Here is a 23,378-nt window from a genome sequence, read left to right as displayed (position 1 = left end):
ATTAAGAGTATCAATCGACAGATCTTAAAATAGGGAGATTATCCTGGATTATCCAGGTGAGCCCAGTGGAATCACAGAGGTTTTTAAAAGTAGAAGGGGAGGCAGAAGAGGAGATCAGAGTGATTCAAATGTGAAGAGGACTCAACACACCCAGGCAGGCTTTGCAGATGGAAGGAGCGGCCATGAGCCAAGGAATGCAGGCGGCCTCTAGAAGCTGGAAAAGGTGGCCTCTAGATTGCCCCTTGAGAGCCTCCAAAAAGATCCAAAACCAATGGCCTTTAAAAGAAAAAAAATAAAAATAACAAAAAGAATGCAGCTAGCTAGCCCCTTGATTGTAGTAGCCCAGTGAAACCTTGTGTTGGACTTCTAGTCTGCAGAGCTGTAAGATAATACATTTGTGTGTTTTAAGCCACTATGTCTGTCGTAATTTGTTACAGTAGCAATAGGAAACTAATACAATAAAGAAATGGTCTCCACATAGGACAGGAGGAGCCCTGGGTGCTCAGAAAGAGGTGCCCACTCCTGCTGGGGTTGAAGGGTGTTGTGATCAGCACTGGCCAAGTGCAGGCAGTCAACATCCGGGTATGAATCCCAGTCCCTTCCAGCTTGGTGCTGCCAGTCTGAGAACCCATTCAGCCACCTGCCACTGCTGTTCTCATGTTCACCCTGTTGGCTACAGGGCCCCAGCATGTCTGAATAAAGGCTAAACCCTCACAAGCAATACCTCTCCTGCCTCAGCCTCCCAACTAGCTGGGATTACAGGCATGTGCCACCATGCCTGGCTAATTTTTTGTATCTTTAGTAGAGATGGGGTTTTGCCATGTTGACCAGGCTGGTCTCAAACTCCTGACCTCAGGTGATCTGCCCGCCTTGGCCTCCCAGAGTGCTGGGATTACAGACGTGAGCCACCGCGCCCGGCCGAAACTTTATATTCTTTTAGAAATCATTTTAAAATATCATGGACTCAAGGTCATTGTGAAATGAGAGGAGAGCTTTTTACAAAAAGGATGTGAAGAACAGTTCCCATTTTGTACAAATATATATGCATCACCATTTTTAAAACTGGAAGAATTTATATCAAGATGCCAGCGAAAGGCGGGCTTTTATTCCTTCTGACTATCTGGGGATTCTAATTATTTGACAATGAATTTGCATTACTTTTGTAATAAGGAGAGGGGAAATAAAAGATTTTTTAAAAGCAATGGTCTATAATAAATGAAGATGTTTAAAATTCTAACCAAAAGTATTTTTATACCTAATCCTATATTAGTGAAGGTTGCTAAGGAACCATGTGCTGCAAATTAGGAGTAATCCCAACTATAGCTCAAAAGGGTAAAAATCAAAGCTGACAGTCAGGTAGACAGAAGTCTATGGATGGGAGAAAAGAATCATGCGGCCTGTGTCTAATCTTGCTGCCACCTTCTTCCCCTGATCACATGCAAAAGAAAGATAACTTCTTTCCTAAAATACTGGAGGGATGAGCACAGAAGGACGATGACCCAAGACAGCCAGAAGCGTCTCTCCAGAGAATGACCAGGGCCAGGGGAAAACGAATCATCACTAGTATTTATCTGATACTACATGCCAGGCACTGGACTCAGCATTCATTTAATCCTCACAACATCCCGAAAAGGCAATGATATTATTTTCCCCATTTTACAAGCAAGGAAACTGAAGCAGAAAGAGTTAGGTGACTTGCCCCAGGTTACACCACTAATAAGTATCAGAGCTGGCCTCAGAGACCAGCTGCCGAGAGTTTAACCATCAAAGGACACTGCCTCCCGAGAAGGCAGATCCAGAGCTTTTGTGCAGGCAGAGAGCAGGAATGAGACTCGAAGGCAGTTTTCATTGCCAAAGTAAAAGCGAGAGGAAGTATTGGTCTCTCTTCTCAAAACAGAATGACAAATAGGATGAAGAAGTATTCATAGTTAAGGAGTAGAGAGAAAAGTATAAGATTTTATGTTGGCATTTATTTATGTATTTCTGCTAGGTTTCTTGTTTCTATAAATAAGCTGTTGTTTGATGTTTGTATTCCTCTGCTTAATTAAAGAGGGGCATGGTGAGTGTGTGTCCACATATGTGCATGCTTGTGTGAGTGTGCACTCGTGCTTGTGCATGAGAGCATTTGTTCATGTGTGCAGCTTGCGTGTAGGTACACACGTGTGTGCACATGAGTACCTGCATGCAGGGGGTATGGTTGCATGTGTATGTGTCCACGTGTGTGTGTGTGCGTGGGTGTGCATGGCTGTGCAAGTACAATGAGTGGCCACACCCATAAGAAGCATGACTGTTCAGACCATCACCAACATACTTGTGTTTTCCCATGAGCAACCTGGCCTAATTGCCAGCAAAATTCCTCAGAAGAAATAAACAATCTCCCGGAAGCCAGCCCTGAACCCCGTGCTGGAAACAACAGCAATGTCTCCTCCTCCATCTCCTCGTGCGCCCACAGGGCCCCACGGACAGAAGGGCTCAGTACGAGCTGTTGACTGACTGCAAGCGGGGCTGTGGCAGGCAGGCAGATGCATTTGCCAGAGGCGTAGGTAGCGGACAACTCTCCTGGTCTGACGACTGGCCTTCCTCAAATTACTAGAAGATTTAAAAGTAGAAAGTTTCCCTTACTTCCCCGTCCCCTGAAGATGCACAGGGTGTAAATGACAAGCACAGACCGGCCCAGGCAGGGCAGCAGCAAAGGCAGCCCATCTCCAACTCCACCTCCTGCTCAAGCGAAAAATTTGACCCACACATTCTGGAGCTGGCCTTTCCCTGCTGTGATGACAGCCACCTCTCCCTCAGGTGGTACCATTCATGTCCCCATGAGAGGACATCCCTCTTTTTGAGGTTTTCTTGGAAATAGCAGAAAAGCAAAACCTGATAAATCTTTTTAGCAAGCAGGGATCTTCCTTGTCTAATCTTAGCATCATCAATAACTTCAAAGCATATTGCAAGTATTTTTTTCAAGTCATTTTGCAGCCTTTATTCGACTCAAGGCAACCGGCAAAGCTTTCCCAGGGGCAGCTTTTGGGAGACTCCAACTCAGTGTGACAGTGGAATCTCCCAGAAAACAGGTCAAATGGGGAAGATCACTAAAGAGCAACCTCCCCACAGATGGCCGGGAGGGAAACTAGAGAAGTTTCTCCCTGTACTCTTACCATCCGGGGAGATCCTTGTCCAATCTTGAAAGCCAGAAAGCCCTGGGATCATTTCCAAACTAACGGAGCCAAGTGTAGGAAATGGGGAACACACTGCAGGAATGGAACCTACTGAGCATTTAGGTTATTTTTTTTTTAACATCTAGAAGAAAGGTGTCCTTTCCCCAAAAAGGTAAATTACAGAACAAGAGCAGGCTGTGAATAGCTAATGCAAGGTATGATGGGCTGGCGGATATGGGCCTGAGGGAGCTGATTATTAGAACTTGAAGGATGACTGCAGAAAGCTTCGCTGAGGACCCAAATCATGCCTTCATTCCATAGACGCCTCATTGACAGCTGCTCTGGACCAGGCCCTGGGATGCACATTTTCTGAATGTCAGCAGGTGACATGAGCCAGTTTGCTCGCCAAGCAAAGTGGTGAATAAGGACTCCACTCCTTCTCCCTCTGACCATCCCTCTCTACCCTTCTGAGGGAGGCTAGCACCCCTCTGCCTCGCAGGCTTCATCCACTCCCACAGAGCCAGCAAAGAACAACCTTCTATTTTCAGAGATGAGGAATAGAGACCCAGGAAGGTCAAGTCCCTCGACAAACCCGGGGCAGAGGCCGTAGAACCAAGATCTCCCACACCCAGACTCGGTGGCACCATTTCTCATGGCAGGACTATCCCCGAGCAGGTGCTTGGAATCAGAGAATGCTGCTTGGCTCTTGGTGTTCCTCAAATTATGCACAATGAGGCTGCCTGGAAAAGTACCCCGTCCTAAGTAGGGTGGAATCCCAGGCTGGAGATGTCACCATTTCTCGTCTGCAAAACAGGCATGATTCCTGGATCCCTTATCCCTCAGGCAGTGCATGTTCAGAGAACGCCCCACATTTCTTGAGGCCTATGTGCCAAGAACTGAAATTTTAAATGCCTTAAATGCCATACTAATGAGGCCTAGCCTACTTCTGGAGGGAAGGTGTGGGTGGAGAATGGAAAGACCCTAAGGCTAACGGAGATCAGATTTGCATTTTAGAAGGACTGGTTTACAGACACAACAGGGATTAGAGGTGAGCAGAAAGCCCAACCACCAGGCCACTGTAATAGTTAGGTAAGAGGGGACGGGGGTGAAGCTGAGGCTGTGGATAGCCAGCCAGGAGCTCCAAAGATATTTTTATGTTACACATAAATTCTGCTGGGCACAGTGGCTCATGCCTATAATCCCAGCACTTTGAGGCACCGAGGTGGGAGGATCACTTGAGGCCAGGAGTTTGAGACAGCCTGGGCAACATAGCAAGACCCATCTCTACAAAAAAAATAAAAATTGTTTAAAAATTGTTGAAATAAAATAAATTACCTTCTGGAAATGAATGGTGGTGATAGTTGTACAATAATGTGAATGTACTTAATGCTACTTAACCGTACACTCAAAAATGGCTAAAATGGCCTGGGCATGGCAGCTCACACCTATAATCCCAGCACTTTGGGAGGTTGAGGCAGGAGGATCACTTGAGCCCAGGGGTTCGAGACCAGCCTGGGCCTGTTTAGGGAGACCCTGTCTCTACAAAAAAATTTAAAAATTAACAGGGCATAGTGGCTCATGCCTGTAGTCCCAGCTACTCAAGAGGCTGAGGTGGGAGGATTGCCTGAGCCTGGGAGTTCAAGACTGCAGTGAGCTATGATAGTGCCGTTGCATTCTAGCCCAAGCCACAGAGCAAGACCTTGTCTCTCACACACACAAAAAAGGCTAAAATGGTAAATTTTATGTTTTGTATATTTTACCACAATTAAAAGGGGGAAAAACAAAGGCTGGTCATGGTGGCTCATGCCTGTATTCCTAGCACTTTAGGAGGCTGAAGCAGGAGGACTGCTTGAGGCCAGGAGTTTGGGACGAGCCTGGGCAACACAGCAAGCCCCATCTCTATGAAAAATGTAAAAATAAAAAAAATTAGCCGGGCATGGAGGTGAGTATCTCTATACCCAGCTATCTGGGAGGCTGAGGCAGGAAGATTGCTTGACCCCAGGAGATCGAGGCTGCAATGGACAATGAGCCATGATTGCACCACTGCACTCCAGCCTGGGCGGCAGAGCAAGAATGTGTCTCATAAATAAATAAATAAATAAATAAACAAATAAACTCTCCCCCTCACCAAGTAACACTTCTCATTTGCCAAAAGAAACAAAAGTCATAAATGCAATGACAAGGACCACCCTCCCTAGGTCTCAAATACCATGAAGAATGGAGATGGCTAATATTTACGGAGGGCACTTACTGCAGTTAGATATTGTATTACATATGTCTATTAACTCATTTAATCTTCACAACAACCCTACAAGGTAGACACTATTATTGCACTCATTTTACAGATAGGAAAACTAAGAAGAGAGAACCTCAATAACCACCTCAACATCACAAAGCTGATCTGTGGCAAAGCCAGGACTTGAACCCAGTCGATCTAACTTCAGAGCTTTCATGCTTATGCACTACGCGAAGTTGTCTCAATCTAGCTAGATGAAGAACATCCAAATTAGAACAAAAACACGTTGTCTACTGACCAACTAGCCCCACTTTTCAATTATTTGGCTCCACAGAGAACAGGAATCCAGACAGCTGACTGAATTTTTTTCCATTTTCACCCAGATGTTTGGCATCACACAAACAAGATGATGAGTGGGAGCCACTTAGGAATTAGAGCTCTGTCACCAGTAGAAACGCTGTCTTAATGCAAGGTTGTCATTTCACGAATTAACATCCTACCCAACAATGTTTGCTTAACCTCCTAGGGTATTTTACTTTTTGAGGATCTGTTTCTGATAGCCGTCTGGTCAACGCAGTGCACGCTCAAGTAATCGTTAAAAAACATCCTGACCATCCTTCATTCTCCACCCAGTAATAGCTGAAGTCATATTAGATTTTTTTTTTTTTTTTTGCATCACAAATAACAAAAACCATGCATATTTTAACTTCATCTCTGGGATTAAAGTAAATACATAATTTTGGCAAATTACTCGGAATTACGGGCTAGCAACATCTGGTTCGGATATTCTCAAGTAAATTATTGGCACGGTCCCTGCCACATTTTTAATTTTAACCAAAATGTTCTCAGAAACATGTGTTTTCTGTCCCGCTTGCATGTAATCAGTTCGAGAGCGCCTCAGAGTTTTAAACAGGGGTTTGAGACATGAGCTGCCCTACCTGCACACCTCCCTCAGGCCTCAAAGAGCTGCTCTCCCTCCCAGCACCGGGGGAGGCGGCCACCTGGGCCAGGCGCCCGTGGCTTTCTGTTCCTGCCTCTAGCGCTTCAGAACCAGAGAGGCCCACAGGTACTGTGTGTACACGCTCCTCACCCTCCGTTCTGCTCCCAAATTACATACCTCGCTTTTATGTCAAGTCCAATATAGCTTCCTTAGTAGTTTTTTTTTCCTCCCCTCCTTATTCCACATCAAGAGTACCCAATTACTTTTATAAATACTTGTTTTAAAAATATCACAGTGGTTTCCTGCTGCTTCGAATTCTGAAGGGCTATGCAGGATTTTAGACTCTTATAAATCTCTCAAACAGTTCATATTTTATCAACAAAGTGTGTTTTTTTGAAAACCCTTAGTAGAACATCGAGGACTTCTTTTTTTCAATTATTTGACCTTTCCATAAAAACGACAAAATAAAAAGAATTTTTGCCATTTCAAAAGTCATTTGCAAGGCCCTCCTTGTGTTCATTCATTCTGCCTCACTCACCAACGAGGGTGGTGTTTTTGGTTAAAAGAGAAAGCATGAGGGTTGTCAATTCCAAAACATCCTAGCAGAGGTAAAACAGGATTATGGATGGGTCTTTAAAAGAAAATCCCAGGAAGGCTTTGGCTTTTGTTACAAATGAAAAGTTCTCTAGCTCAAGGCAGAGACTTCTTAAGTGAATGTTCACTGCGGCCCCGGGGCCATGTGGCAAAATGTCACCAGGGACATGGAAGCGGTTAGCCTATACCAGGGAGGTGTCCTCGGGATGCCACTGTTCTGCACAGTCTACTGAGCTATTTGGATTTACATAGGCACAGCTGTGGTTTTTCCACTTGGAACAACTTGGAGATACCCAAGGGATGGTCACTTGGACGGGAACCCCCAACGTGATTAGGTAGCCATGAACAAGATGCAGTTCTAAGCATGACAACCCTGAAGCCGTAGCTACCATTCAAACAAATGTCTGAAAGATCAAGCACATCGTGCCTGTCTCAGTCCATTCCTGCTGCTATAACAAAATACATTAGACTGGGTAATTTATAAACAACCGAAATTTACAGGCATACCTCAGAGATATTGTGGGTTCGGGTCCATTCTACCGCAATAAAGTGAGTCCCACAGATTTTTTGGTTTCCCACTACATATAAAAGTTATGCTTAGGCCAGGCACAGTGGCTCACACCTGTAACCCCAGCACTTTGGGAGGACAAGGTGGGCAGATCACCTGAGGTCAGGAGTTTGAGACCAGCCTGACCAACAGGGAGAAACCCCATCTCTACTACAAATACAAAATTATGTGGTGGCGCATGCCTGTTATCCCAGCTACCTGGGAGGCTGAGGCAGAAGAATCACTTGAACCCAGGAGGTGGAGGTTGTGGTGAGCTGAGATCGTGACATTGCACTCCAGCCCGGGCAACAGGAGTGAAACTCCGTCTCAAAAAAAAAAAAAAAAAGTTATGCTTACACTATACTGTAGTGTGTTTAGTGTGCAATGGCATTATGCCTACAAAAGCAATGTACATATCTTAATTTAAATATACTTAATTGCTAAAAAACGCCAGCAATCATCTGAACCTTCAGCAACTTGTGATCTTTTTGCTGGTGGGGGGTCTTGCCTTGATGTTGATGGCTGCTGACTGATCAGGGTGGTGCTTGCTGAAAGGTGAGGTGGCTCTGACAGTTTCTTAAAATAAGACAACAGGGAAGTTTGCCGCATTGATGAACTCTTCCTTTCATGGAAGATTTTTCGGTAGCATATGATGCTGTCTGATAGCATTTTACCCACAGTATAACTCCTTTCAAAACTGAAGGCAATCCTCTCAAACCCTGCCACTGCTTTATCAACTAAGTTTATGTCATATTCTACATCCATTGTTGTCACTTCAACAATGTTCGCAGCATCTTCACCAGGAATAGTTTTGATCTCAAGAAACCACTTTCTTTGCCCATCCATAAGAAGCAACTTCCCATCCATTCAAGTTTTATCGTGAGATTGCAGCAATTCAGTCACATCTTCAGGCCCCACTTCTCATTCCAGTTCTCTTGGTATTTCTACCACATCTGCAGTGACTTGCTCCACTGAAGTCTTGAACCCCTCAGTCATCTATGAGGGTTGGAATTAACCTCTTCCAAACTCCTGCTAATGTTGATATTTTGACCTCCCCCCATGAATCACAAATGTTCTTAATGGCATCTAGAATGGTAAATCCTTTCCAGAAAGTTTTTAATTTTCTTTGCCCAGATCCATGAGAGGAATCACTACCTACGGTAGCTATAGCCTTACAAAATATATCTCTTAAGTAATAAGACTTGAAAGTCAAAATTACTCTTTGATCCATGGGCCACAGAATGGATGTTGTGTTAGCAGGCATGAAAACAACATTATTCTCCTTGTACCTCTCCAGCAGACCTCTTAGGAGACCAGATGCATTGTCAATGAACAGTAATATTTTCAAAAGAACCTTTTTTTCTGAGCAGTAGGTCTCAACAGTGGAGTAAGTCATGCTCCAAACAGATGTGCTGCTATCCAGACTTTGTTGTTCCATTTACAGAGCTCAGGCACAGTAGATTTAGCATAATTATTAAGAGCCCTGGGATTCTGGGAATGGTAAATGAGCACTGACTTCAACTTAAAGTCACCAGCTGCATTAGCCCCGACCAAGGAGTCATGCTGTCTTTTGAAGCTTTGAAGCCAGGCATTGACTTCTCCTCTCTAGCTATGAAAGTCCTAGATGGCATCTTCTAATATCAGGCTGTTTCATCTACACTGAAAATCTGTTGTTTAGTGCAGCCAACTTCATCAATGATCTTAGCTAGATCTTCAGGATCACTCACTGCAGCTTCTCCGTCAGCACTTGCTGCTTCACCTTGCACTTTTATATTATACTGATGGCTTCTTTCCTTAAACTTCTTGAACCAACCTCTGCTAGCTCCCAGCCTTTCTTCTGCAGCTTCCTCACCTCTCTCAGCCTTCATAGAATTGAAGAGAGTTAGGGCCTCACTCTGGATTGGGCTTTGGCTTAAGGGAATGTTGTGGCTGATTTGATCTTCTACCCAGACCACTCAAACTTTCTCCATATCAGCAATAAGGCTGTTTTGCTTCCTTATCATTTGTGTGTTCACCTGAGTTGCACTTTTAATTTCCCTCAACAACTTTTTCTTTACATGCACAACTTGGTTAACTGGTGCAAGAGGCCTAGCTTTCAGCTTTTGACCTGCCATCCTCACTAAGCTTAATCATTTCCAGCTTTTGATTTAAAGTGAGAGACATGCAACTCTTCCTTTCACTTTAACACATAGAGGCCATTGTAGGGTTATTAATTTGCCTAACTTCAATATTGTTGTATCTCAGGGAATAAGGAGGCCCAAGGAGAAGAGAGATGGGGGAATGGCTAGTCAGTGGAATAGTCAGAACACATACAACCTGTGTTGATTAAGTTTGCCATCTTATATGGGTGCCGTTTGGGGTGCCCCAAAACAATTACAATAGTAACATCAATGATCACAGATCACCATCATAGATCATGAAAAAGTTTGAAGTATTGTGAGAATTACCAAAATGTGATACAGACACATGAAATGAGTACATGCTGTTGGAAAAATGGTGCTAGTATTCTTGCTCAATGCAAAGGTGCCACAAATCTTCAACATATTTTTTTAAAAAGCCAGTAACTCAAAGCACAACAAAGCAAAGTGCAATAAAACAAGCTGTGCCGGTATTTCTTACAGTTCTGGAGGCTCAGAAGTCCCAAATCAAGGCCTCAGCACCTTCGGTGTCTGCTGAGGGCTGTTCTCTGCTTCCAGGGTGGTATCACAAACACCGTATCCTCCCAGGTGGAAGAGATAGAAGGGCAAAAGGAGTAAACTCTCCCCCAAGCCCTTTAAAATGTCACTAATCAGGCCAGGTGTGGTGGCTCATGCCTGTAATCCCAGCACTTTGGGAGGCCAAGGCAGGTGGATGACCTGAGGTCCAGAGTTCAAGACCAGCCTGACCAACATCATGAAACCCCCGTCTCTACTAAAAATACAAAAAATTAGCTGGGCATGGTGGCGCACGCCTGTAATCCCAGCTACTTGGGAGGCTGAGGCAGGAAAATCACTTGAACCCGGGAGACGGAGGTTGCAGTGAGCCAAGATCATGCCATCGTACTCCAGCATGGGCAACAAGAGCAAAACTCTGTTTCAAAAAAAAAAATGGCACTAATCTCACCTATGAGGTCAGAGCCCTGAGGGCCTGATCACTTTCCAAGGGACCCACCTTTTAATATCACCATCTTGGGTGTTAAGTTCCAACATATGAATTTTGGAAAGACACACACATTCAAACCCTACCAATCTCCTAATTTTCTCTAAGATATAAGTTTGTTTTAGGTTTGGAGACCATGCTGGGCAAGGAGATAGGAAGAGGGAGAATAAGAAGAAAAGGTAGTTAAGGACTATTTCAGAGCCTTTGGCCTCAAACACCAAAAGAATAAACCAACTGTTTAGATTACTGTTTCGTTGTTGTTGTTGTTGCTGCTGCTGCTGCTGTTGTTGTTTGTTGGAGATGGGCTCCTGCTCTGTCACCCAAGCTGGAGTGCAGTGGCACAATCGTAGCTCACTGCAGCCTCAAACTCCTGGGCTCAAGTGATCCTCCCACCTTAGCCTCCCGAGTAGCTGGGACTACAGATACACACCACCATACCCAGCTATTTTTTTTTAATTTTTAGTAGATACAGGGTCTCACCATGTTGCCCACACTGGTCTCAAACTTCTGACCTCAAGTGGTCCACCTGCCTCGGCCTCCCAAAGTGCTGGGATTACAAGCATGAGCCACCACACCTGGCCAGGAATGTGTTTCTAATCAGCTTAAAATCACCACTCTCCCTGATTTACCACTCAGTCCCACCACGTGCATTCATTCAGCAAATAGTAAGTGACCACCTACCATGTGTTTATCTCTCCTAGAAGCTGAAGGAGAGCCCAATAAGTACAAAAGGGGTACCTATCCTCAAGAACCACACTGAGGGTGCAACCTGAAGCTCTGTAACTCCACAGCCACTGCATGAGCAAAGTCTCAAGGATGCATCCAGACAATCCACGAACAGGAATAGGCCAGGAGGCACAGCTCCTAGAGGCTGGATGCTCAGAGAAGGCTTCAGAGGAGGTAAGTGAATTAGGGTTTGCCGGAGAAACAGAACCAGTAATACAGTTGACCTTTGAACAACACAGGTTTGAAGTACATAAGCCTACTTATACCTGACATTTTTCAGTAAATGTATTGGAAAATTTTTTGGAGATTAGCGACCATTTGAAAAATCTCACTAACTGTGTAGCCTAGAAATACCGAAAAAACAAAAAGGTGTGTCATGAATGCATAAAACATGTAGATACTAGTCTATTTAATCACTTATTACCATAAAATATACACAATCTATTATAAGAAGTTAAAATTTCTCAAAACTTACACATACAAAATCGACCACAGGCACATTCACATTCTAGAGAAATGTAAACAAATGTAAAGATGTAATATTAAATAATTGCATAAAATTGACTGCAGTACATCCTGTACTGCTGTGATAATTATATAGACCTCTTCTGTCTTCTGCAATGAGCTCAAGTGTTTTGAGTATCCACTTAAAACGCTGTGTGACTGTGTGACACCAATCATCTACGTGTGAGCAGTTCATCCCTCCAGTAAATTGCATATTGCAGTAAAAAGTGATCTCTTGTGGTACCTGTGTATTTTTCATTGTGTTTAGTGCAACCTTAAATAACACCATGGGGCCCATACGAGGTGCCACTGATGATGCTGGAAGTGCCTCCCAGAAGCAGAGAAAAGTCATGACATCACAAGAAAAAGCCGACTTGCTTGAGATGTACTGTAGATTGAGGTCTGCAGCTACAGCTGCCTGACATTTCAGATAGACAATTCATCTTGCAAACAGATGATAAGAACTTACTTACGGTATTGGTAAATACAGTACAGTCCTGTACATGTATTTTCTCTTTCTTATAATTTTCCTCATATTTCCTTTTTTCACACTATCTCAGAAGAATCAAATTTCATTGTCTCTAGCTTACTTTATTGTCAGAATACAGTATATTATACAGTATATAATATTGTAGGAATACAGTATATAACATACAAAATGTATGTTCATGGACTGTTTGTGTTATCAGTGAGGCTTCTGGTCAACAGTAGGCTATTAGTAGTTTTGTTTCTGAGGCGTTGATATGGTTTGACTCTGTGTTCCCAACCAAATCTCATGTCAAATTATAATTCCCAACGTTGGGGGAGAGGCCTCGTGGGAGGTGATTGGATCATGGGGGCAGATTTCCCCTTGCTGTTCATGACAGTGAGTGAGTTCTCACGATATCTGGTTGTTTAAAAGTGTGTAGCACTTCCCCCTTCACTCTCCTTCTCCTGCTTGGCCATGGTAAGGTGTGCTTGCTTCCTCTTTGCCTTCTGCCATGATTGTAAGTTTCCTGAGGCCTCCTAATGATGCTTCCTGTACAGCCTGCAGAACTGTGAGTCAATTAAAGCTCTTTTCTTCATATATTGCCCAGTCTCAGGTAGTTCTTTATAGCAGTATGAGAACAGACTAATACAGGAGTCAAGAGTTATACTTGGATTTTCAGCTGCAGGAAGGGTAGGCACCCCTAATCCTGAGTTGTTCAAGGGCCAACTGCATATGTGCGGGGCAGTGGGGGTAGTGTGGAGAGAGAGGATTTCTCGTAAGGAACTGGCTCACACGATGGTAGAAGCTGGAAAGTCTGGCCTGCTAGGACAAGCCAGTAGGCTGAAAACTCAAACAGAAGTTGAGGCTGCAGCCTTAAGGCAGAGTTTCTCTAAGGAGACCTCGCTTTTGCTCTTAAGGCCTTCCGCTGAATAGATGGGTCCACCCACATCATCGAGGTTATCTTCTCTACTTAAAGTCAACTGATTGCAGCTGTTAACCACATCAATAAAATACCTTCATAGCAACACCTAGACTAGTGTTTGATGAAACAACTGGGCAAACAACCTAGCCAAGTTGACACATAAAACTAACCATCACAGGAGGCCTCCCAATAAGGAACAAGAAAAGGCAGCATGAGGGTGTGCAGCATGAGGGTGTGCAGCCTGGGCCTAGACAAATGGTAGGTCAGAGGGCTGATGGCCACGGGATGAAAACAGGGCCCATGAAGCAGGACCTGCTGTCTGGGAGTCACTCGAACTCCCTGCTGAGAAGTTTGCCACCCATGCCGCAGCCTCTGGGAGCTGCCAAAAGTTCCCCATGATACAGGCGCTACCACAATCTGGGAAGTCTGAGGATGAGCTGGAAGGAACAGGCCACTGAGAAATCTGCTCTATAAACCCGAGGGCAAGACCAGAACCCAGGTTGGGGAGGGGAGTGGAGGGACTGAGCGCAGGAAGGATGCCCCACATGAAGGACGCCCCTGGGCAGAAGCAGCAGCACGAGGAGACAGAGCCAGCTCGAATGCAGGGTGAGGAGTCTGACCCTTGATGTTGACTGAGACCACTGGGGACATGCAGACAGACTCAGAACACAGGTGGGGACCAGGTGGGGGCAATCAGTGATAGAAAACTGCTGATGCCATGGAAACTGATGGAGTCTCCAGGGAAGAGTGCAAGAGAAAAGGTCAGAGAAATTGGCCAAGGGGCTAGGAGTGACCCTAGAAATAAAGACAAGCCTGGCCCTCAAGCCTTCTCCCGCATGTGACGGCACCAGGTGCAGTCAAGGATGGGGGAGACACAGCCTGGAGGAGAGTTTCTCTATGTGGAATCAGCCCCTCTGGAGCCTTGAGGCTGCCAGCAGAGGCCCCAGGAGAGGATGAATAGATTTGCAGCAGGCTGAATGGAAGTCCCTGGACACCTAGGAGGATGGGCACCGGGAGGCTCAGGGGTTCCTGAAAGCAGAGTTGTTGGTAACAGGGATACAGACAGCAGTAACCTGGGAGAAAGGGTGAGGTGCATGGAGGATGGGGAAGGACTGGGCGCACGGGGCCTTGTTACTTGACGGAGGTGAAAGGAAGTGGGAGGAGCAGATGCAAATTAGATGATACTCACACAGCCAGGATACAGGAGACCCAGGCTCAAGTTCAGAGTGAAAGGTTAGGCCAGGCACCGTGGCTCACACCTGTAATCCCAGCACTTTGGGAGGCCAAGGCCGGTGGATCACTTGAGGTCAGAAGTTCAAGACCAGCCTGGCCCACATGGTGAAACCCCGTCTCTGCTAAAAATAAAAAAATTAGCCGGATGTGGTGGTACACACCTGTAATCCTAGCTACTCAGGAGACTGAGGCAGGAAAATCACTTGAACCCGGGAGACGGAGGTTGCGGTAAGCCAAGATCACGCCACTGCACTTAAGCCTGGGTGACAGAGCGAGACTCCATCTCAAAAAAAAAGAGACAGAGCAGAAGGTTAGTGTGGCAGCAGCCTCAGGAGGAGGCAAACACTGCCAACAGAGTTCTCAACTTCACACACCTCCCTCGTGCAAAAGGGAGAGGGGAGGGAGCAGCCCCAGATGATGTCAGAAGCTCACACTTCTATGTAGAGTGTACACCAGCCATGGCTTGGGGACTCTCCACACTAACGTGTGTTAAGTCTCTTAATTACCACAATACCCTAAGAGACAGGTACTAGAATTGTCACCATTCTACAGGAAGAGAAACTGAGGAACAGAGAGGCTAATAACCTGCCCAAGGCCACACAGCTAGCAAGTGGCAGAGCTGGGATTCCAATTAGACCGTCAATTTAGGTGTGAGAGGTTAAGTGACCTGTCCAAAATCATAAGGCGAGGAGATAAATTCAGGACTCGGGCACAGGCCCCAGCTATATATATGGCGGCTGATTTACCCACCCAGAAGCAAGCTAGCTGATGTGGTTTGGATCTGTGTCCCCACCAAATTTCATGTTGCATTGTAGTCCCCAGTGTTAGAGATGGGGCCAGGTGGGAGGTGACTGCATCATGGGGGTGGATCTCTCATGAATGGGTTAGCACCATCCCCTTGGTGCTATTTGTTCTCATGATAGTGACTGAGTTCTCCCAAGATCTGGTTGCTTACAAGTGTGCGGCCCCTCCCACTTCACTCTCTCTTGCTCCTGCTCTTGCTTTGCCTTCCGCCATGAGTAAAAGCCCTCAGGCCTCCCCAGAAGCAGGTGCTGCCATGCTTCCTGTACAGCCTGCGGAACCGTGAGCCTATGAAACCTCTTTTCTCTGTAAATTACCCAGTCTCCGGTAATTCTTTATAGCAATACAAGAACAGACTAATACACCAGCCTAGATGACCCTGTAAGCAGGAGCTTGCGATGCCCTCTCCTGACCCTCAACCAGGCATCCTGGTTCCCAACATCCTTGCAAAGGCTGGTCCCAAAACAGCACAATGTCTTCACAGGAGCCCGAGGCCTGGCATCCAAAGGGCAAGGGTTGCAACTTCAGGCACCAGCAACCTGAGCACCTCTAGAGGTGCCCTGAGGAGCTAGTGGGCCACCTGCCAGCAAGGTCCTCCCACAGGTTTACATTCAGATTCAGAGGATGCCAGACATGCTAAAAGTGGCTCAGCCCAGGGACTCTGAGGAGATGCCTCACACCAAGGTCCCTGCCAGCTCTATGAGACCCTGTACCTGTACTGAACCATGAAACACAGGTTTGGCATTTGGAGGTTTATCAATGACGCACGGTGCCATTGACCTCTTAGCCTGCTGAAATCCCAACTGGTAATTAAACCAAATCCAAACAACTGAGAGAGAGTGAGTCTGCACTTTAATAATCATCATATTGCTTTTATTAACTTTACTTAATTTTTGTAGAGACGAGGTCTCACTTTGTTCTCAGGCTTGTTTTGAACTTCTGGCTTCAAGCGATCCTCCTGACTTGGCCTCCCAACGTGCTGGGATTACAGGCATGAGTCACCACACCCAGGCCCATATTGCTTTTACATTGGTACCTTGCCTTTTACTCCTAAACTCCTTTGTCATACAGAAGGGTCACTCACGGCAGCCTAAGAACCAAAATACTGCTTTGGGGCTCGTCCACCCAGTCATCACCTTAAGACTCAACAAACAGATATTCTGCTGACTTCTCATTCTAAGCTAAAACCCTTGTCTTTGCTGCAAGGCAGTAGAGCCAACCCTCCAGCACCTCTCAGTCCCCTACCCTCCATATTCCAGCTCCTCATTTGCGCCTCATTCTCTCTCCTCCCTCAAGCCCACTGCTCAGCCTGTGTTCCACAGGCCCTGTTCCTGTTCCTGTTGGCTCCACTCAGCCTCCTCCTCCGCAGCTGTTCTCAGGACGAAGCTCACGGGGGAAGGAGAGAGCGAGCTCTACTCCCAGCAGGAGGCTAGAGTGGGTAGGAGGGCAAGAAGTCGAGCTTGATGGCTAAGCCCTAGTTTCCTGAGGCCCCCTCACTGGTCACTCACGCAACCTCCTCAGAGCCACACATGGCAAGTGGCAGCCCTGGCTACCACATCCACAGTTCATGGAAGGGGAAGTTACCCAAGGTCCAGAAATTTGCCAGGGACAGTTAATATTTTCCTAAACATATCCTCACCCACGATACAAGTCAGAGTTCCCCAGAGTGTAATGTCCGTTTTATGGTGCCCTGGAGATGATTCAGGGAGAAATGGACATATGCTTTCTATTTAGGAGTTTTGTATTTAATTTTACGATCACCTTCTATTTATGGGTCGGGGTACTGGATTTCATGTGCGGTCATGGTATAAAGTTTCCTGCTAAAATAAATTTTCTAAGTGAAAAAAAGAGCCAATCTTTTTAAAAAGTAGAAAGTAAGTCACTGCAGGGGTGGAATGCAGATATGCCAAAAACCACAAAGGTGGTAAGCAAATGAGTGCTGATTGAATGATTCTGACATCAATTGCATACAGACCCATCCTGTAGATCCACCTTGGTCCTTTGTTAATTGAGAAGAAATCAGAATCACAAACCAATTCCATTTGATGGACAGATGTCTGCCAAGAGCCTCTGCTGCATACAGAACTGTTAAGAGTCACACAAAAGGGGAGTTTCCGCAGCAAGCCCTGACTCAGGAATCTTACTTGCTGCAAAGAACAGGTGGAGACTCGTGGGATCTGCCAGAGAATGGAGCAAACCAATATGTAAGAGAGTGAGGCAGGCACAGCGCAGTGCGGGGCATGAGAAACAGGGTTCAAGAGACCTGGATCAGCATGCAGGAGTCTAGAAACATTCTTTCCACTCTGACCTCACCACCTGGACCCTAAGAAGTCCCTCTTGGACCCTGGTGACCTTCCTGTGGCAGTGAAAGCCACAAGAGGACTGTGCTTCTAAAGGTGGGGAGCATCGTGAGAAAATGACAGCCACCTGCCTGCCATTTCGCCTGCTGCCCTGTGGCCCAGACAGCCCCCGTAGGAGCCCGCAGGGAAGGCTCTCCTGGGCTATGTTTGATCAGGCATGACTGAGCGTCACTCTCTAGCCAGGCTTCCGCCTACTTTCTGCCTTCCTTGTACTGTTCCCTTACTTTCAAACTTCGCATGCTGTTCTCTGTGGCGCTTGCTCCCTCCCATTCAGAAACTGACCTAGGAGCCCTAGACCTTGAGAATTCCTGCATGGCAACAGAGGCAGGCATATGGAACTACCACACTTTCTTCCAAATCTTCAGAGCTGACACTTTCGGGGGCCTTTTGGTGTCTTGTGTACTACGAAGCCACGAGCCTCCGTGGTAGGGGACCGCCCTCCCCACCCTACCCACAGGGTCCCAGCGTGGGCTCCAGTTCACACCACATGACCACGGACATCGGAGTAGGGATCTGAGCCAATCAGATTCTCCTCTGGAATTAGAAACTATTATGAATTTGGAACTAGAGCTGAGAGACTCCAGCTCGCTCTGGGCTGGGCTCTGTACAGCAGAGGTGCAACATTCCAGAGTTAGGGGAGGCCATTTCCTGCCAGGTGGCCCAGAGACATGGAGGAGGCAGAGCTGCAAACAGGAGCAGAGACGTGAAGGGAGATAAGCACTGCCCAGGCCACCACGGTCTATCCAGGCCCTAACAAGCCGTGCCCTTGCCCAGCCTTTGCCCAGTGCTTCCTCTGCCTAGCGTACCCTCCCTGCCCTTCTCCTCCAAGTCCTGCAGGGCTCAAGAGTTCCATCATGTTTTACAATAAAATCCATACTCCTTCCCCTGGCCCTTGATCCTAGGGCACTCATTCTTGCCACCCTCCTAGCACTCGCTAGGCTCTGGCCACACCAACTGTCTTAGTCTGTTTTCTGTTGCTTATAGCTGAATGCCTGAAACTGGGTCATTTATAAAGACAAGAAACATATTTCTTACAGTTTAGAGATCCAAGGTCGAGGGGGAGCATCTGCCAAGGCCTTCTTGCTGCTTGGGACTCTCCGCAGAGTCTCACGGCAGCGCAGGGCATCACATAATGAGGAGGCTGAGCATGCAGGCCCAGGTCTTTTTTTCTCATAAAACCACTAGTTCCCCTCCCATGATAACCCATTCATCCATTAACCCACAAGTGAATTAATCCATTCATGAGGGCAGAGCTCTCATAACCCACCACCTCTTAAAAGCCCCACTTCTCAATCCTGCCACATTGGGGATTACATTTCAACATGAGTTTTGGAGGGGACATACATTCCCACCATAGTGCCAAGCCATTTTCCATTATTTGAACAGGACAACTTATCCCAGCCCCAGGGCCTCTGCACTTGCACTGCTTTTCCCTGGCTGGCTTTTTTGTGTCTTTCAAGTTCCTGGAGAAATGACCCCAGTTCAGTCATTGCCTGACCACCCTGACTAGCATAGGACCTTAGTCACGTCCCTTTTCTTGTTACTTGATTGGCTGCATGTGACCAGCTGGCTTGTCCATCTAAGTCAACCTGTGTCCCCCAAATCCCCACACAGCACCCAGTACATCAAAGGTACTCATCAGCTGTTTGTTGATAAATGACTGAGCTATGAGGCTCTGGCCTCCACTAGTCCCGCTGGAGAGCCACACTGCTGCAGGTAAAAGGAGAAAGGGTGACACTCAACAGGGCCATCACCATTAGCTTGGCCCATGTTCAGAAGTTTCTCCATCAGCGAGCCGGCTCAAGCAAGTCCTCCTAAGGAAACACAAGTCAGTGAAGAACTTGACAAATGGATCCCACGGCTGGTCAAAAGACGGTCACACTCTAAAATATGCACGACCAGATTTCGTGCACCGCTCAAGTTTTATCTTTGACCGTACTTATGGAAACATTATTCAAGAACATCGTGAACACACAAAAATAAATCTTTAAAAATACCATTTGGACGACATACACATACCAATGAAAGATTTTCTCTTTCTACTACAGCAGCCCATTAAGGCGTTTTCAAAGAGCAAATGTGGTAAGTTACTGCACACAGTAACCCGCAAATAAAAACGTACCCAGTTACGACCCACACAGCTTCCTCACAAATCAAAGCCACCCCAATCTCCAAGTCTAGATGGAGCCACCCAACCGGGGGGAACAGGGGAACAGCTCACTGACTCTGTTTCCTTGCTTCCTGCCTTCTGAGGATTTGAAGACAGTGCCCAAAGGAACAGAAAGTCACAACTCTTACTGAGACTCAGATTCCTGTCACAGAATGGCCACAGCCACCACCCCCTGCTTTGATCAGTGAGGGAATCAATGGCTATGCAGTGCCTGCCAGGCGCCAAACACTGAGCAACATTCGCGACACATGATCACATTTAACCCCATGACAACCTATAAAGTACATGGTGTTATTCCTGTGCCTATGTTGACCCGATTGAAGCTCAGAGAGATTAAGTAATCCGGTCATGGTCACACAGCTAATCCACATCAAGGCTGAGACTCGAATCCCTCGACACCTAGCTCCAAGCCCCTACCCTTCCCACCCACACCAAAGCCATCCCCACCTGCGCACCCCATAGATCATCTCTCCTTGCCCTCGAACCTTTCCCCATGTGGCTGCCATCAGCAAACTGAAGTCAAGGGCCTAACATCTTCCTCTTTTCTGTCTTCCCTAAACACCCACCACATGCTGGGCCTCCAGTGCTCACCGTATGGGAATGGCTTGGCCAGGCTGAGCTGTGCTGATCCATGGCCGCCTCCCTCTGCCCCGCCTCGCTTTTCTTCTGCCTCCCCCAAGGGAACTGTTTTCTTCTTCTTTTTTCTTCATCAGTTATAAGCCTTCTTGCTTTAGTTTAGTGTGCCTAATTTATCTTGTTACCCACATCTTTTTGTTGATAACCTTGCCAAAAAACAAGAATAATTTAAATATGTTCTTTGTCTTTCTTTTAGTTTATAATCCTACCTTTGTTTCTTTTCATTTGTTCCCTCTGAGCCCTTTCTTCTAGTTATATTTTTATCTCTCCCTAGTTCTTCTGCCTTTCTCGAGGTTTCAAGATCTTAGGGAGAAAATATATACATACGCACATATATATGGCTTAGCCTTTATATATATATATATATATATACATACACGTGCAAACTAAGCTAAGTTTGATCAGCATCAAAATGAAAGTGTTTTGCAACATGATTCATCATCCTTATTGTTCACTGGTAAAGGTGGAGAAAATGGGTCATGACTTCTAAAACCATAATAAAATACAAAGATCTGGGGATTTGAATACCCAGGTTCAAATTTGGACTTAGAGCCTTCCAGCTGTGTGAGCCTCAGACAAGAATCTCTGTGCTCGAGGTTTTAATCTGTAAAATGGGAATAATCATTCTACTCCCTTCCAAGGCTGTAGAGAGGTCTAAAGGGGCCATGTCTACAGAAGCACTTTTAACCTATAAATAATCTCCGCATAAAGCAGTATGGAATGAGGAAGTGCTACAAGAGTAAGGAGGATCTGAATTGTCCATTGTACATCCCACCTGGATGGCCTGCTCATCCCTTGCTTTCCACACCTTCCTCTGCAAACTGGGCTCCCCCTCTCTGAGTCCCAGTTCCGCAAACGGAACTAGGGGCCTTTTGTCATCCAACACACACACACACAACCACACACACACAGGCGCACATACACACATTTAAAGCTGTGTGTCAACCATTGTAGTGGGTGCTGGGGATTGGACGCTGAACATGGCAGGCAACGTCCTCTCCATCAGGGAATTTATCATTCATTTTGGGTAGGAGAAGGAATAAGGCAAGAAATCATTAAAACAAATAAATAAACAAGATAATAACTGGGCGAGACCTCTGATTTGCAGGAACAGCCTACATTAAGACCCTAAAGCAGGGGGAAAAGCTTGGCTAATTTGCAGTAAAGAAAAAAGGCACCAGGGCCGGGGACAGTGACTCACGCCTATAATCCCAGCACTTTGGGAGGCCGAGGCGGGCGGATCACGAGGTCAGGAGATTGAGACTATCCTAGCTAACATGGTGAAACCCCATCTCTACTAAAAATACAAAAAATTAGCCGGGTGTGGTGGCGGGCGCCTGTAGTCCCAGCTACTCTGGAGGCTGAGGCAGGAGAATGGTGTTAACCCGGGAGGCGGAGCTTGCAGTGAGCCGAGATCACGCCACTGCACTCCAGCCTGGGCGACAGAGCAAGACTCCATCTCAAAAAAAAAAAAAATTTAAAAAAATGCAACGTTAGCCGGGCGTGGTGGTGCATGCCTGTAATCCCAGCTACTCAGGAGGCTGAGGCAGGAGAATCGCTTGAACCCAGGAGGCAGAGGTTGTAGTGAGCCAAGATCACACCACTGCACTCCAGCCTGGGCAACAAGAGCGAAACTCCATCTCAAAAAAAAGAAAAAAAAACGGCGCCAGAAGGGAATGAGGAAATGAGAGAGTAGGTTCCATGAGATCTGCACACCAGCAGGGCCAGATCTCCCAGGGCCTTCCATGTGGACAGGAGTGGATTTTATTCCAAGGAGGCCTCTGGAGTTAAGCAAGTGAGAGGTATGATTTGGTTTGGGGGCTTTTCGTTTGGTGATTTGGGTTTTTTTTTTTAATCATTATTAATCTGGCTACATATGATGCAGAGAATTTGGATTGGAGAGAGTATTGGCAAGTGAAAGTGGACACAAGAAACCAGCTGGTTAACCCGGCAGTGGTTCAAGACAGAGTTAACTGAGGCTTGGAGGGTGGAAATGGGAAGCGGAAAACAGCAAGAATTGATGGTGAGTTTCATGCCGAGGTGTGAAGGAAAGGAGGATACCAAACATCACTCCTGGGGTCTTTGCTGGAGATGGGGGATGGCGAAGGAGGGGTGGGAAAGGTGTTATAGGACAGGAGGGAGGGAAAGGTGACAAGGGGATAGTCAAAGAGAGGCTTTAAACTGCCATCGTTTTTCTCACTTACGCTTTCTGTGCGAAACTTGGTTATCATGCCAGTTTGTCCCTACACGCTCCTCAAAATCACCTCTTCCTTCCCATTTCCAATTTACCACCTGACTTCTCAATGGGTCCCTGACTCAGGGGTCTCCCCTCCAATCCATCTGCAGTTCCCACGTCCTCAGGACTTCCTGGAACAATGCACTCTCCTTTATTATTTAAGAGGTTTGCGCTGGGCTTTCTGTTACTTGCAGATGAAGCCAGATATACCAAGTCCTGGGGTCTAACCCCAGTCAAGGTTCCAACTGTGGGTCCTCTCCTCCCCCAAACACGGTCCCTCCTAGCCATGCTAAATCACCCAGCTTTTGCAACATGCTGCTTGCTCGCTCCTCTAGGCCTCTACGTGTGTTGGTCCATCTGCCTGGATTCTTCTTTCTCCTCTTCTCCAGCCTCGAAATGCCACCCTCCAATTCTCCAGGATCCAATTTCTACTTTTTTAAGTGAGTATAAAAACTAACATTTTTCATCGTTGACACCTTTCACATGTCCCTCACCCATTCTCCTGGTTCATCTGTATCGTAACTCCTGCCATGTGATGCTATAAAAATTACTGCTTCCTCCCTCTGGATTGCTACCACAATAAGGGCAGCAACTGTGTCTATCTTTTCCGTTTCCCAGGATGCAACACCTAATCTAGTATACAGACATGCACAAGAGTTTGTTGAATGAATGAATATACGTCAGAGTGGGTTAGATTCTAAAATCTTCAAAGTG

The 23,378-nt window shown here is 46.3% G+C and overlaps 1 pseudogene; it reads right to left on the bottom strand.

Annotated features, from left to right (window-relative positions):
• Positions 1-7,892: 7,892 nt before the first annotated feature.
• On the bottom strand, positions 7,893-9,668 carry LOC134810160 (tigger transposable element-derived protein 1-like; annotated as a pseudogene).
• Between the last annotated feature and the right edge of the window lie 13,710 nt (positions 9,669-23,378).

This window comes from Pan troglodytes, chromosome 4 (genome assembly GCF_028858775.2).
Source record: "Pan troglodytes isolate AG18354 chromosome 4, NHGRI_mPanTro3-v2.0_pri, whole genome shotgun sequence".
NCBI classification, from domain to species: Eukaryota; Metazoa; Chordata; class Mammalia; order Primates; family Hominidae; genus Pan; species Pan troglodytes.
This window is presented reverse-complemented; position numbering and strand designations above follow the sequence as displayed.